Here is a 16,896-nt window from a genome sequence, read left to right as displayed (position 1 = left end):
CATTATTATGATAATCCAGACACAAAGGAAATACCAGTTTTTGCACTGCAGTACTGCAGTCTGTTCAACTATTATCTACTCCAACTCAGTCGAGCTGTAACTGCTGTCCTGTGCTTACTGTTTTGATATACTTTTGAGGAATGCCCCGAGCAATTCACGTCCCCCGAGCAATTCAAATCCCCAAGTTTCATTCCACAATCTTAGCCAGTATAGGCGATTAAATTATTTTTCAAATTCCCTGATTTATGGATCTTCAGTACATACCTTTTTTTTTGGGGGGTGGGGGGAGCAAAACCATGCAGGTGTTATAGAAGAAAAGGAATTAGGAGCGTTGGATCTGAATGCCATAACCTTGGAACATTACCTATCCAATCTATACGAGTCTGCATTTATTGACTTTTTGGGTGTGCTCCTTGAAGGAGGAGGGTAACAGAGAAGCGACCAACTGCCACTTCTTACGTAACTTCGGTTCCAAAAAAATGCTTATACTAACCAGATCTATGAGCCTATGTCTTCCAATTCAAATATATTAGTAGACTGCATTTTTGAATACTTCATAAAACAAGAACCATAAATCCATTTTGTTTGAAGAACAGTGTTTTGCTGAGAGAGCAAATTAGGACAGTTTTTCAGTTTTAATAAAATGCCCTTATTGCTATTGCTCAGCAACACACTTTTAATGAGAACAGTAACTAACTTATTCTCCTTACCTTTATTTAAGGCAAGGGGGCAGGGGAAACCTACCACACCGCAATCACAAATAATTGAAGTTGGCAGTACAACCCCAGTATAACTTCAAAATATGAATGGAGGGGGTGTAGGTGAAAGGGAGAACGAAGGCCCCACGTGAAACCAACACCCAAAACCTCTTCCAATTACTTTTGAAGTTTCATAAACAAACTTAAGTGGTTCTACAGTCTTTAGGGGCTTTTAAATCAACACCGTGCAGTTTACTTTAAATCAACAGGCTATTCTGGCTATCACTGCTGTCCTCAGTGATGATGAAAAAAGATTTCATCTTCCTTTCATTTTCATATTTGTTAACACCCCAAACAGATTAAGAGTAGACTTCAGCCCTACTCCCTGGGCTATGCCATTGCTCTGCCAGGAGATTACAGGATTTTTTCATACAATGCTGTCAAACCCAGTCAGGATGGACTCTGAAGCTCTCGCAGGAAGGTTGCCCAACAATCTGCCTCCCTTATACTGTAAAGATGATGCTAGGTATGTTTCACAGAGAGAAAGAACTAGGTCCTTCAAACACTGCCAGGTTTTCTCTGCCTTCTGTTAGAACTCAATCTTCTCAGGATCTGATTTCCCAGTAGTCAAGAAGCCAGCTTGTACAGCTGTGTTCACACTGAGAAGATGTGCTTTCAGTGAACCAGCATGTTTGGTGCCGTAAAAGTTTACTCTGACACCTGTGAGCCTGCCTGCCTAAAATAAAAGGACAAATGTTTGCTAAGCATTCAAGTGTATGTGGTATTCCTTCTAGCTTTTGCAAATATATTAACTGCTTCAAGGTATGTGACACCCAATAAGCCCAAGGTACAAACACCTGAGGAAGGCATACATGGAAACCCAAATTGCTATTCACCTTATAATTGCCACAAGTTCCTGCTCTTCTATCCTAAAAGCAGGTGGCCTTGTTAAATAAACTATGTAAATCAGATTCAAGATCAAATCCCAGTGTTTACTGTCCTTAGTTGTGTTTGCTGCTACACAATAGAATTATTTACTGCTCTGATGCCTTTTCACAACTGCACTAAGAACAATTCAGATCTAGTATTTCCTCGTACACAGCTCTAGAGCCGTCTTTGCCAGAAACACAATTCTCTCCACTGTTCATTTCTGAAAGGAAAGAAAAATGGCTTAACTCAGGGGTTTTGAGCCCTGTTATGATACAGTGGGAAGCGTAGAGAGCTGTGAGAATATATGCTGAAGTCAAAAAGAAAGTATTTTTAAACAAATTTTCATCAGCTAGAAACTCGGCCCAGGATTCTTAAAATCTTATTCAGATTACTGTTATTAATATTCTTTTGCGATCAGTACTCTTCACTGCAATGTGTATGGCATTCTACACCTTGTTAAACGCCAAGGTTTTGTACATTTTTTCTGGTACCCTAACACTTTTTTCTTTCTTTAAAGTCCTCCCCTTTTAATATTAAACTTGAACACTAATCATGCTGTAACCTGGTAGGCATCCTGCTGCAACTAGTCTTTTCAAACACTTGTACCCAAGTAAAATTTGCTAAAGGGAGGGAATGGGAGATAAGAGGAAAGCAATCTGAGTACACGACACTAAGACAAGGAGAAGGAAAACTGAGAAGGAAAGGCAGGCTTGTCTTCTTTCATATGAAGACAAGCCTGCAACAGGGACAGGACAGACATAAGAGAGAGGAAGAAAACCCGTAAATGCCACACATTTACAGAGAGCCAGGATCCTGTTCTATACATAAGTATCTTTAAAATTAATGATGTTCTGTGCTCATTTTGCTCAACAACTGGCGAAATCCTGAGAGAGATCTTCAGGACAGGTAGTTAAAGCCTCACAGGTAATTCTTTATCTTTAAGAGCTTTTCCAGTAGCTCTCCCGTTAGACAAGGAGGATCCAGCCATGCATTTTATCATAGAAGTTATCACTAAAAGAATACATTAAACACTGTATAAACAAAAGACAAAAGCAAAGAATACAACCAAACAAAAAATTATCCACATGCCACAAAGATAATACGGCAGACCCATTCAATTTTGTACACATCTGCTTTGCAAACAGCATTTTAGTCCCTGCTCTGGTAAGAATCACTTGTTACATTACCATCACAGCTCTAACTTTCTGAGATTTGATCATGGCAGGTTTTAGTCTTTAAAACAGACTACCTGGCTTACAGAATTCTTCCATCTTCATCAACACCTCAGGTCAAAGCAGGACCCACATTCCTCACCGCAGTTTCACAACTGATTCCTGAGCCATAACAAAAAAAAAAAAAAAAACAAAACAAAAAAAACCCAAAAAAACACCAAAACCCCGAAACTCAAAGGTCTGAGTTCAAGCCTTGGCAGCTATAAGAAAGATCAAAATGTTTTTATGTGGAATGCAGATGTACAGTATGTATTCCAGGAGTGATGCTGAGACAAAATATAAACTAACAGACTATATCCAGTGTAACAGGTACGGTGATGCCAACGATGAATCACAACACAGAGACAGGCAAAGAAGTTCCAAAAAAGACAACCACTAAACATGGTAAAGTAAACAAAGCAAAACACTAAAACCTTAAAAGGGTCTGATGACACAGTAGGTACCTGCACATATCTACGTGTGCTTTTTTCTGGTCATTCTGCACTATAGTACCTGACCCTAGCTTTCCACAAGTTCAGATGTTTTCATCAAGATTCCAACAGCACGGAATGTTTCCAAAAAAGTGGGATACTATCAGGGTTACTGAACTTAAAAATCTTCTTTATTCCTGTTTATATGTTATAAATGTTTCAAAGAAGAAAAATGTGAGTCAATTGAATTTTCAAAGTTAATCTCCCGAAATGCTCTGGGGGGAAAAAAGCTTAGAACTTTTTTTCTTTTAAAAAGAAAAAAAAATTAAAAAACACAAACAAAAACCAAAAACCACTGCACACACCTCAAAAAAAAAAATCAAACCAAAACAAAACCTCACAAACCAGAAACCCCACACATTACTCCATTTGCCTGAAGAAAGAAACATGCATTTTATTTGCAAAGTATACACATCTTAATGGCTACAGGATCTATTACTATTTGAGAACCTTCTGTCTCTCCAAGAAAATTTCATACAGGAAGTATTGCAAGAGCAGACAGGCAACTCTGTAAAAATCAGCAACTATAATGCAAGAGCCATGAGTGTAGGCACACAGCACGATATAAATATTGTTCTCACAAATTCTTAAAAGGCTTTCATTTCATTTTTACAAGGATGCCAATTTGTCAAAATACATCATTATGAGAGCTGCTTCTAAATCCACGAGAGAGATTTTGAGATTGAGAAGGACAGAGTTAAGTGCGTTCTGTGCTTTCAGCTACTATGCCTAGTGACGTTTCATTCTTTCTTCAAAGAGCAATTCTTTTGTATGGCCATCTGCACAGCAAGTAAAGAAAGGGAGAGACGTTTTTCAAATAAGGATGATATCAGAAAAGTGTGGGTATAGCCCTAATAGCCAGATGCATACTTTGAATTCTTTAGAATTCATTATTTTTAGTTGCTCACTCAGCTTGACAATTCTAGCATCTTTTATATACTTGAGAGAGACTATTTGCTTACTGTAGGAAAGAACAATTTCATAGGAAACCCAAAGAGGACTGAAAGATTTCCATCTGGAATCACGCAAGGATCTACTGTTAATAATCCTTCCATAAAATCTTCCAAGAAATGCTTTTTGCCTCAGCTGTCCATTCAGTCCAAAGACAAAAAAAAAAAAAAAAAGAAAAAAGTATTTATTCTACCAACATAGCAGATCAACCAATAAATCACCTACCAGGATTTATACTATCAATCCAAAACACAGTAGCGCTCAGACCACTTCCACTCTAAGGCCTTCTCTGTACTGTAACAAAATGAAGCTCTGCAAACAGACCATCAGTACTCAGCTTCACACTCTGGATAAGAGCAGATTTTTACAGATATCAGAAGTTAAGACAATTCACATTTTATTTAAGTCCCACTTTTCAAAGTGATATCAAACATCAAACAAAACCCCTGCACATTATGCATATGCAAAGATATAAGTTCATCTCTTAAAAAAAAGCAGAGGTCTCAGATATATACAAAAGTCTAATTAGTTATGTATATTAAAGTTAACCCTTAAAAAATAATTTTAAAGAAGTACAACAGAAGATTCAGAGTACGATAGAAATATTACCAGTATTTAAAGTGCTCAGACTTTTTAGAACAAGGAAAAATGCCGACCAGAAGAGGAGGCAGCCCCTCAGTGTCCTGTATCTTGTTATACAGATAATACTACACTGAAATCAATTGCTCTTTTCAATGAAAGATTAAAAGATAACTAACAGAACTATTCATCTTGCCTTTTAATGTACATTGCTCCAATTTTAAGAGAATACTCTGAATTCTCTTAATACAGAATACTCTGTACAGTATTAAAATATATATCTTATATATATCTTAGACTTGCCAGCACCCTACTCTGAGGCAAACCACCCACCAACTCGAATTTGTCTTTTTGTTATTTTTAGTGACCACTCACTCCTATCTTCTCCTTTCAGCATTGGCACAGCATTGGCTTCTTTTGCTCCACTACAGCATAAGGAGCAACCATTTCGTTACCTATCTAATATAACTCCAGGTCCCTCCCTCCATTCTATCCACACTTTTTCCAGCTTTTCATTTTAGGATTTTCTGGAACAAGTTATGCTAATTTAAAAGTGTTTACTCCTAACGGCTATTATTTACTCAATGTGTGTGAAGTATTTCATATCCTCCTATCACAGAGCATAATAACACAGATGGAAAGACCCAGAACATACCACAGTGGCAGTCACACAACCTTTTATCCATTACCATCAGTAACTTCATCGTTTCATTTAAAGTATGCAACTCTCACAAAAATGATAGATGAAGCTTTTGAAAGGGAAGAAAAATGGAAAGTGGAGATAAATGGAAGCTAGAAAAGAAATGTCACATCTTAATCTCCCTAAAAGATACCTTGTTTTCAAGATAAGCTGTGAAAGTCCGATTATTTAGACAAGAAAACGAGGGAAGGGGAGAACTAACCTGTCAATGGAGAAAATCAATCTCTAGTCAAAATTTTTTGTCCAAAGATGCAGAAGTTACTGTTTAAGGTGAGGCACGACAAGGAAACACACACTTACTAAGTCCCTCAAGAAGTCCCAAGGGACTGCTAAACGAGGTTTGAAAAAAAGCAGCCCGATGATTAAAGACACACACAAAGGACAACAAGATGAGAAATGCTGAAAGAATAGACAAAATTATAAAGGGAGAAAATATAAAGAGTGAGATCAGACAGAATAACACACAGCTGAGACCAGGTCATGGGAATAACCCTTATCTGAGGAGGGCAGCCAAACCAGTGCTACTAGTTCATTAATCAGGTAAACAACTCTAACAGCTTCCTCACCTCAGTCTAAAAAGGCTAATCATTGCACCTCTCCATGTTTCAGTGATACAAGTCTCACTTCTTCCCATCTCAGACAGGTTTACAGGGGGACTGCTGCACTTTCTGAAATATGATAACATCTCTTTTCCATTTTCAGAAGAGTCTATTCAGAATAGCTTATTACAATAAATTATATCACAGTTTGGGTTCTACTTTTCTGATCCCTACAACCCCCCAGGGAAGCTCACTGAATGAAATAAAAAGCTTATTTCTCTTATTGCCAGCAAAATTATGTACTCACCCCACTTTCAAAAGAACAAGGCTCTCTTTCAAAGCCATAACAGACCCATAGTCACCTCTATCTCATATCATCCTTTTAGAAGGGGCGGGAAGGGGGGAGGAGATGATGTTGAAACGATAAGGCAAAAATGAATATGAGCACTCACGTCAAAGCTGGGCACATCTTCAAGTCCAGAAAAGCCTATGTGGTAAGAACATGAAATAAATTGTCCTAATGGAGGGAACATACAGAAAACTAACCCTGGATTTACTGCTTTGTCACCAGCAGGAAGCGAGCAAATGCACTCATGCAACTCTGGCTACCAAACCAGGTCCCTGCGAAACACCCAGACACTACGCCTTCACATGGGTGGCTTTTATTGCCCCACCTATGAAATTTCATTTCCTTCTGGTGCAGAGACAGGGTACATGCACAAACAATGTCAGACTACAGAGCAAGACACAGCAGATGCGCAGATAAAGAGGCAGAAAATGTAATAGTCCACACACATCACTGCCTCTTTTACTCTAGAAACGTAAGTAACTTGTTTGTTAGAAACTGGAAAGCCGAAGAAGTTTTTCTTACCAACTAGGCAAGGTTCTCCATGGCATAAATGCAAATTCAAATACCAAGGGATTTCAAATGCACACCAACTTGGTTTCAAGCCTTTTATTGAATTGCTTAAAAGATAAAAGTCTGATACACAGGCAATCTATAAAAATGGAAATAGAAAGATGCATTATTACCGCAGTTTTACCACTGAAGTGTAACGTGACCTTAAACGACTCACTTAAGGTCATTTACTTCAGCAGCAAATGAGTGTTCACCACACCCAGCTCACGGATGTATGGGGGAGCTCGGCCTCCTGTAAGCACTCCTGGGAGCTCAGGTGCCAGGTGGGTGCCGCAGGTGTTGCACATCTGCATTCCTCAGCATCATCACTTCTCAGAGGGGGCTGTGAGGAAACCTCACTGAGCATTCGAAGTGGTACCTGGGTTACTGGCACAGACAACCCATTCCTGCACTTTTCCCAGTCACTAAACGAAATACAAAGAACAAACCCCAAACCGTACACAGTTAGCTTTCGAATGAATAACAAAACTACTTTCACTCACAAAAACCAGCCAATATTTAAACTTACTCCAAGGTTTCAGATCAATAATTTGAAGACATCAGCTATTACTGTTTGAAACAAGCACCTAATCACAAACTATTTCAGCATCCTGGCTATACGCTGCTTCACAAGCTTCCACAGGGGCAAACATGAAACGAACAAGTGTCCGATACCACTGGAGAATTCCCAGTTTTATTTACCCAAACATCCAGAAAACCTCAGCTCCCTAATAAAATAGTGGTGGGGAAGAGGAAGCAGAGTTGCAAACACGTTTTTATCAACCCCCCCAATAACGATGCAGAAGCACTGGTAATGCACTCCAAGGACAACAGGATCAAGCCTTACCTCAGCCCAGACCTGCACACTGTCACGCGTAAGCAGTCATTTCTGTAAGAATTAATTAGGGTATCTATACAGAAGTAACTAGAAGTGGGACTGGACTCACAGACAACTGGAAGCATGACAAAGGAGTTTACAAGACCCATCATAAGCACTTATTCTCCCACTCTGAAACAGTACTGTCTCTTTCACAAGAATAACCACCACCACAAAAAAAAAAAAAATCGTTTTATTTTACATGACATGACTAAGTCCAATATGTATGTGTGTGTACACATATTACATAAAATATATATATATATACACACACACACACTTTTTCTTTTATGGAAAAAAATAAATAGAATCAAGACATTTCTTAGCTGACAGAGGTTAAGATGCACAATTTTTAAAGAAAAAAATATTTCAAAGCTACCAGAGTCTAAAATATTTTAACTGCATACTTCTTGTCCCCTAAATTGAAATACTGTCTAGCAATTGAACAGAACCTGAAACTAGTCCTCTTTCATGCAATTCCCCTGAGGATCTGAAGGTACCCTATACATCACTCACATCTACTAGATTCCTTAATCAAGGTATATGCATTTTGATTTCTTTCTCCTTTAAGGGCTGACACGTTAATCTCCTGTCAGATAAGGGCTTTGAGTTAAAAATCATATCGGACACACAGGTTTTACTTTTATTTTAAGATGTTAAATGTCATATTTGAGATCCCATCAAGGCATTAAAAATAAGTTAGAGGTCCCAACTTCATCCTGAGAAACTTCACAGATCAATGAAGTCTCTTACCTTCACAAAGCTCTCTCAAGTGACACCCCCATGCAACTGATCCCCTGGGCTGGGGACAAGAACCTTCCACAGCTCAGTATCACCTTGGTAAGCCAGGGCATGCAGGGACGGTGGTGTGCTAGGATGTGTAAATGGGACGTAACCCTATAGACATAGCTAGCATCACCTAGCGTGGTACAGTCACAAAATTGTATTGCCTTATTCCCAGCTCATATAAAAGCTATTTCTGTTCATGCTTTCTAATACTGCTTAACAAAGTAATGCCATTACTATTCTGTGAAACACTACCATGCTCCAATTCATGCCCTCAGGGCTTCAAACTCCTTCCACTGACTACACAGGAAACATGGACATCTCAGGTCAGGGGTTAATCAGGCGCCTGAAGTAGACAGCGTCAACTCACAAGAGTCAGTGTAAGGCCCAACATCAAAGACTCCAGTTTTAAACACAGACTGAAGCACAAATGCAATTTGTGTTTAAGTGCAGGTTAATTAACAGCTTTGCAAGATACAACTGGTCACCATAAGAAAAATCCCAAACCTTACATTTGGGTATTTCAAGAATAGATAATATACTTTAACTATATTCTTAGCAGCTGAGAAACATATGTCACCTAGTCCCATAGTTACATACTAAAGGAATGTCTGAAACCTATCTAAATGCATAGGAGATAGAAAAGTAAAGCAACTCCATGGGACGCAGCATGCTTAGCTCCTCTGTTCAAGTCCAAATGAAGTCAACTAGAGCCTTTTCTTTAATTTTCATAGGACTTAAGTTAGAATCTTCAAAACCCACACTTCAGTCATGAATTTCTATATGCAGATTTCAGGCCCTGGTGAATTGAAAGTGATCTGAATACCCTACCTTAGAGCAGCCTCAATCTGCTAACATAACGCAGTCAAACTAATTTGCAGAAAAATTATTAAACACATGTGAATGTTCAGTCTTGGTTGCATTCTTAAAATACAGATCTTACTACCTAACTAGTGACATGGGAAGTATCCATCATTCATACGCTGGTGATTCATGCTTTGCTCCTCTGACGGTCACTTCTGAACAAGCTGCAAATGCACACAGGCTACAGTAAAACTCATGTTTTCAAAATTTAAGTGAACAACTGACACATGATTTCCGTTCTTTTCAGTTGGAGTCTTATTAAAACCAGTCAAGAATAATCATTTCCCAAACAACGTGCAGTGTGTTTATACTGAAATTGAACTTCTGCACTTATCGAGACAAAGTTAAACAGTTTGGGCACAATTTTAAATTTTTTCAGATCTAGTAACTAAGAACACCATTCCTTCTGCCTAGAAACAGAATCACCCATCCACCATTTCTAATACAATATGGATTGATAATGCAACCTGCTAACAACAGGAGAGCAAAACACTGAGGTCAGAAGCCACAGGGAAACAGGCGGGAAGGAACATCAACATTTGTGAAAGATGTCTATGGAATACTGAAAGGTGCCCATTTAAGATGGCTCAGAAAAAAAACGTAAATTAGGAAAATTTCAGGTCTGGAAAACAAGAACTCCATTTCATCTCTGAATGACTCCCTGACCTCACTCAGATGTCTGCTTACAAAACAAAGGGAAAAGAACAAAACAAAGCCTCCTAAGTTAGATATTCTGTCTTAACTAGTGAACATCTGAATTTACAAACAGCAATTTCCTTTCTACATCTTCCAAAACAAACAAATGAAAAGGTAATCTTAACATAGCTTTTCTTCTAAAGAGACAGGTATGATAGATCTGCAAAAAAGGGACCTCCAGAGGACCTGTCCAACCTCAGCTGTTCTGTGATTCTATGATCTTCTGGAGGGGTTTTTTTGTATTTTTAAGTCAGATTGCTTTCTTCATGGGATCACTTTTGTGTAGCTATAGATTTTAAAATGACAAAATTAAGTAGTGAATTCTGAGTTTCAACACCTACCTTCAAACCTGCCTTTAGGAGACTTGGGGCAGCTGAATATAAGTTCCTTTTTTGATCTTTCCCAGTGGAAAGATGTATAGTGACATCAGACACTTTTTTTTGGTCTCTCAGCATCTCACAACTTGCATTCAGTGAAGGAAAGCAGCAAAGGGCATAGGTACAGAGCCCAGGTGCAGTAGCTGCATATCAGCAGGCAATTGATGGCCACCACAAAACCAGTAAGAAGTCCCTTTGCGTCACCAGGCCTAAGTGGAGCACATGTCCTCTGAGCATCCGTCCCTTCTCCAGTGCATGCTGCCTGAAAGAATAATGACCCAACGCAGAGTCCTACAGAATAGTAAAGTGGACGCTGTTAGAGGGAAGAGCTGTTTATTAACCTACAGTGAACATATTCCTACTCGACAAAACTAACTGTAGTGTTCATATTAAAGTCACAAAGATGCTAATGGACTAGTCACTAACCTCTGGGCATATCAGAGCTTTTGGATACTTTTTATTAGTGTCAGGAACCCACCACACAAGCTCAAGAAAACAAATGAACTAACAGGAACTCACTCTAACAGTAAGACTAATCTGTCAATAACCGATCATATTCCTTCTTTCTACGTATGACTAATGATGATGATCTGAGCATCATGTCTCTTTAAATTAGGAGAGAAAGCTGATATGCTCAGATAATGGCCCACAAAGGCAAACAATTCAAGAGGAAGCTTGAGAACATCCTAGAACTTCTATTAATTACCAAGAGGGAGTTTCCTAGTGTGGACTGCATATGGCCAAGTGTTTGTTCTTCCCCACCTCCAAAATACACCAGCAAGTGGAAAGGAAGAAACAGAATTGAAACACTTTCCAATTTTGCACTTCAACAATCCTCAAAAAAATTTTAAGCAAACTTAGGGAATTACAGTTTTGGTTCTGTGAGCAAGTAATTGCAAGATACAAGAGAGTGTCTTCTAAAAGCGGCTGCGTGCATAGCACAGAATTGCCTGTGAAAAGGAGACCCAAAATCAAAATGCATAAATAACAAACTTGTTGGCCAGCACAGTTACCAAGAAGAAATGGCAAGTATGTATAGAATCTCTTTCACAGAAGAACTGTGGGCAAGCACCAAATTCTATACAAGTTACATTTCTGATTTTACCTTATGGTGATAACTTCAAACAAAAGGAATTGTTTCCACAACAGCACGATTTTATTCATGATTTAACCAGGTTTATTTTGGTTCAGTTTAACTGGAGTAGGAGCAGGTTAACTTCTTGTACTGAACTGTAATTCAAAACAATTCTATTATTTATTACTGACACAAGTTTAACTGAACTGGTTTATGCAGAGACAAGACAAACAGAACCTATCCAGAAACCTGTTTTGCAAAGCCTCTCCATCCAAAGTGTTTCATATATAATTTGGGTTTTCCCCTATTATTAACAGATCTGGCTGTAATTATACCATATGAGTTTTATGCTACTTGGAAACATCACAGATATAAAAACCACATGCAATCTCTAAGAAACGGTAATGAAGGGAAAGTATCTGAAGTTTACCACACTAGACAGTCATGGCAGGAGGAAAAAAAAAAGAACAAGACTCTTGGAGCTGGAACTGCTCTGACATCTACAGCAAGACTAGAACCAAGTTCAAAGGGCAAGAAAGAAAAAGTCTAGCTTTCAGTGCTGGACTTTAATCCGTATGAACTCATGACACAAACTTTTAACAACTTGTGTTCATAACCACTGCTAAGAATTGTGCACCACTGAGCAATCTTAAATGCTCATAACGCTCCAGTTTTATTAAGGAAATCAAAATGTTACAGATCAGAAATGTCTAGATTTTTTTCCCTTAGGGCTACTGTCATTGCATTTACCACTAACTGTAATCTACACACAAAAGTCAGAAGCTCGCAACATTAAACACACACATATATAAATCCAGGTCTTCCAAGCATCAGAAATCCAATGTAAGTGCTATCTTTTAAAGAACGCAGACCGCCCTTCCAGGAACATTACAGTCCAAACTGCTCCCAGACCTGCAGCACTCCTGCACAGCCGCGAATCCTTTCCCAACACTATCTGCCAAAGGAAAATTATGAAAGGGAAAGCAGGAATACATAATATTATTGAGCTAACATACAGTCATGCAGTCCCATTTGCAAAGGAATGAGTATCTTTCACACTTATGACAACGAAAGCCCACAGCATCAACCATTTTGAAAACCTCAGTTGCAGAAGACACCTGCCTAAGCTTAAGATGGAAAAAAAACCACACCTTAATGCTCAGCTGTGAGCTAGAGTGTCACAATGCACAACACATGCCAAAACTCACCAGCAAACACATACCAGAGCAGGAAAATGGACTACCAGAAAAGTATTTTTCAGGATGGAGGGAGGGTACTGTCAGTTTTGAAAGAGTTTGAGTACAATGATTTTGTAAAATGGTCTGGTCTCTTTTCTCCCCTCAGTTACCCCGTGAGTACATTTCACAATTTATTTCTGCTATATATAGCCTCAGAAATGCACTTGCTTCCTGAGAAACCATCATTCATTTTTGTGATAGCAGCTTACACAGAGTAGGGGGGGTGGGAAAGAAGAGGCAATATCCTTCCTCCCAAGCCCCTAAAATCAGAGTTCCCCCCTTCACATCACAGTCTATATGTTCAATGACATCATTTGGGCTGGAAAACCAGTAGTCCCTCCTCTTGCTAACATATTTCTTATTTTGAATTGTTGTTACTATTTTGCTCTCCTTTTCTCCAAGTTTAAGAAATTTGTCTGGGATACAAATCTTTAATAGGGAACAACTAAACCAGGGGTTTTTTGTATAATCAAGGAATGTTATACAAGAAGCAACCAGAAACAATCAGGTCATGTTTATTTGCACTGATAAGATACTAGATTTACCCTAGTTTGTGTGTCCTGACTCAAAACAACATGAAATAGTCAACCCAAAAGTCTAAATTTAAACACGCTTCTATACAGTTAACACAGCACTGCCTGCTGCAGTCATATGCAGAAGTGTATTAATGAATTCACTGGCATATCTGGCTACAATACAAATTAATGACAAGGCTTTCTAGTTCATCCATTTTTCAAATCCCCAACATCACTAGAGACTGCCAATCACGGACTAAGCAAATTAAGCGTTCTCTTGAAGGACTTGATTTGTCTCTGTACACACATTAGCTATAACATTCCTGTTTGGTTAAAAACAGGAGGAATTAATTTGTCTCAACATCACGTTATCCAAACACAGGCTTCCAAAACTATGATTAAAACACTTTTGAACAACCTTGGCAATGTTAACTTGCTAGCTGTACACTGGAAAGGAACATGCGGTTACAAAGGAAGAAAAGAGGAAGAAAGAACAAATACACTATTATTTAGACAGCATACCTCCCCCCAAACAGACCAACAGTTACTCTTTTCCAAAGTCAGCATTTCCCAGAATTTTATTCATAATAAAACTGAAGCCATCTTATCCCATATAGTTTTTAAAACTGCATTTTTTTTAAAAAAAAGGTATTTTTAAGTTCTCTAAAATGTACACTTTAATTTACTAACAACAGTACAAACACAAGAGGTATCTATTGATGAATCCATCTTATTTAAGAAGTGAACTTCCAGTATAAGTAGCCTGAAGCAGTGTAATGAAAAAATATTCAACTAGGACAGGGAAAAAACAGGCTTACTTTTATATTACCCTCACTGTCTAAAAATGCCACATGCATACAAGAGTGAGGTGATCTGAATATACACCTGGAAGAAAAAAAAATATTTCTCTTTGGGCCTTCTGTAGCACAGGTTATTGTGTTACTGTCACACTTCCCTGACTCTAGATGTTCAGATCCAGACCATGCCTAGAGGGACACTCAAACTTGAAGATAAATGAAACTGAGATGAGAAATCAATGTGTGCGATTTAACAGCAACCTCAGTCCACACAACAAATGCTCAGGGGTAAAACACCCCTTACTTTCCATAGCACAATTCTTCACAGACTTTTTTCCACCTGGAAATTCCTTCACCTGTGGAAGCTATCACAAAACGGCAACTTCCAAAATGGTGCTTTCACTCCACTGTAAAAACGTCACGGTATTTTTTATTGATTTATATTAGGGCATCTTTAAAGGTGTCATCCAACTTTTAAGGCATATTCTTAAAGAAAATCAAGAGCATGCACACAGGAAATTAGTGTGGCATGACTACACCATAAGTGCATTCCCCCAGGCAGAAAGGCCCTAAAGCATTTCAGTGAGAGAGACCTTTTTCAAGCAATTTATTAAGCAGAATACCATCAACCCTACAGGAGATCATTCTTCCTAGGGGCAAGAAAAATGTAAAATTATATTTCACAGAGGGTGGGGGGAAAAAATCCATACTCGCCATCACGATTATTCACACTTACTAACTACCACAAGTATTTCTTCTGTGTTCATTACTGCAAAAAACATCACGTTTGGAGTTTTTAAGGCCTCATTAAAATGGCTAACTACACTTACAGAAAAATTTGGGGGTTACAGGGTGCTTAGAGACTACAGATGGGGAAAAGAAACCTGTGACTTGCTAACTGAATGCATCACCAGCAAAGTACAACTACCCTGCCCTCTGCTTATTCCTCTCTTATCAAAGAGGTGGCAGGTCTGAGACCTCTACAGTTAGCTGCTACAGCTTTGATTAGATGTCATCATCAAAAGAGAATCAAGATACCATATTGCCATCTTCCAGTATGTCAGCATGGAAAAGGATAAGGTCCTGTCTGCCTCAGTAACATTAAGCACAAAGAGATGCCAGATGATCCCCATCACATGGGCAACAACTCCTAAAACTCTTAGGAGAGGTGTCATGGGTCTGTGGAGCCTGTTCAAGCAATGAAAAGCTGTAACACTAGTTCTGACTCACAAAAGGAAAACAGCCAAGCTGAAGACATGCTAAAACACAGCTTATATTTAGAGAAAGATAGAGGGATTTGCGAAGTGATGTAATTCCTATAACGTAAACTCCTCTGTTTGACAGAGGGCAAAATAAGATGAAAAGGGAACAACACGTTTCTCTAAATAATGGTAAATATTCCCTTGAACTTCAGACTTCAGCAGCATCAGTGCAACCCAAGAGGAGAAAGAAGACAGATGCCATAAGTTTTACTTTTCCATTAGCAAAGCTAATTCACAGAGAAGGCAGGACCGGCAGTGGTGCCCCTTTCACTGGGCTGTCAAGGTTACTCTCAAAACACTGTGTCGAAAGGAGACCCACTAGATCCCCCTGACGTTTGTGGTGCTCTTCGCCTCCCGGAGGATCTCCCCGGGCGGGGGAAGGACCACAGCCGGGCTGCCCCGGCGCCTCACAGGCTTTCGGGCCGCTGCCAGAGGGAAGCCGCCCGCCGGGGGGTGACTGCAGGGCCGGGACCCGCCCCGCCGCCCCGCTCCGACGGCGAGGCAAGGGGGGCTGCGCTGCCACACGCACCCCTCGCCTCACCCCCGCCGCCCTGCGGACGGTGCTCCGCGCCCGCGGAACTCCGCGGGCCGTCCCTTCCCCGCCGCGGGGCCCGGGAACAGCCGCCTCCCCTCGAAGGCGCAGACCCGGCTGCCTCGGCCCGCCACCCCCGGGGCGCCCACGGCGCTCCGGGCGCCGGGACGGAGGCGGAGGACGCCACTGTGGAGTTAATCGTTAACTCGCTGCCCCGCTTCCCCCGAGAGCTCCTCCCGCGGGCGCCGTGGCAGCCGGCAGCCCCAATGGAGCGGCCGCGGCACCACCACCGCGGGAACCGGTGGGCACAGTCTCCCCCCCAGCGCGCCGTCCCGCCCCACGGCGACCGCGACCCGCAGCACGGGGGCTCCTGCTGCCCCCAACACCTACCTACCTACCTACGTGCCTGCCTGCCTTCCCGCCGGCTCCTCGCCTCTGCTCGCCGCAGCGGCGCGGGCGATGCGCGGAGACCCGCGGGGAGCGGAGTGCCGCGCCGAGCTGTGCCCCGCGGCGGCCGCCGCCGCGCTGCCAGCGCCGAGGCGTGAGGGCGGCCCCACGTGCGCCGGCTGCGCCAATCGGGGACGCCCGCGGGCCGCCCCCCCTGCCGCTGCCGCTGCCGCCGCCGTCCCGGGCCGCCCGCGAAGCGGCGGGAGGGCGGGCGGGAGGAGCGGCAGCGGAGGCGGCGGGGGCAGGAAGCTGTTTCGGGAGGGCGCGTTGGGACGGGAGTTTGGGATCGCGGGAGGGGAGGGAACAAAGCAAACTCCGACCGCTGCTGATCGCGGGCTGCGCGCCGCTTCCGCGCCCGCGGGGCCGCCGCCGAGCCGGAGTGGCGGCGGCAGCGCGGGAGCGCAGAGAGGGGCTGGGTTCCGCCGCGGCCGGA

General features: G+C 41.3%; 1 protein-coding gene across 3 annotated transcripts in view; it reads right to left on the bottom strand.

Annotated features, from left to right (window-relative positions):
* Positions 1–16,556, bottom strand: part of STXBP6 (syntaxin binding protein 6) — a 124,992-nt gene extending 108,436 nt beyond the window's left edge. The window contains exon 1 of one of the 3 annotated variants that reach the window (XM_054200101.1): positions 16,415–16,556. The gene's annotated coding sequence lies outside the window, so the exon portion shown is untranslated. Of the gene's footprint in view, positions 1–16,410 lie in introns of all 3 variants that reach the window. The other 2 variants (XM_054200103.1, XM_054200102.1) reach the window with 2 other exon arrangements.
* Positions 16,557–16,896: the final 340 nt, after the last annotated feature.

The sequence above is a fragment of the Rissa tridactyla genome, chromosome 4 (assembly GCF_028500815.1).
Source record: "Rissa tridactyla isolate bRisTri1 chromosome 4, bRisTri1.patW.cur.20221130, whole genome shotgun sequence".
Lineage (NCBI taxonomy): Eukaryota > Metazoa > Chordata > Aves > Charadriiformes > Laridae > Rissa > Rissa tridactyla.
This window is presented reverse-complemented; position numbering and strand designations above follow the sequence as displayed.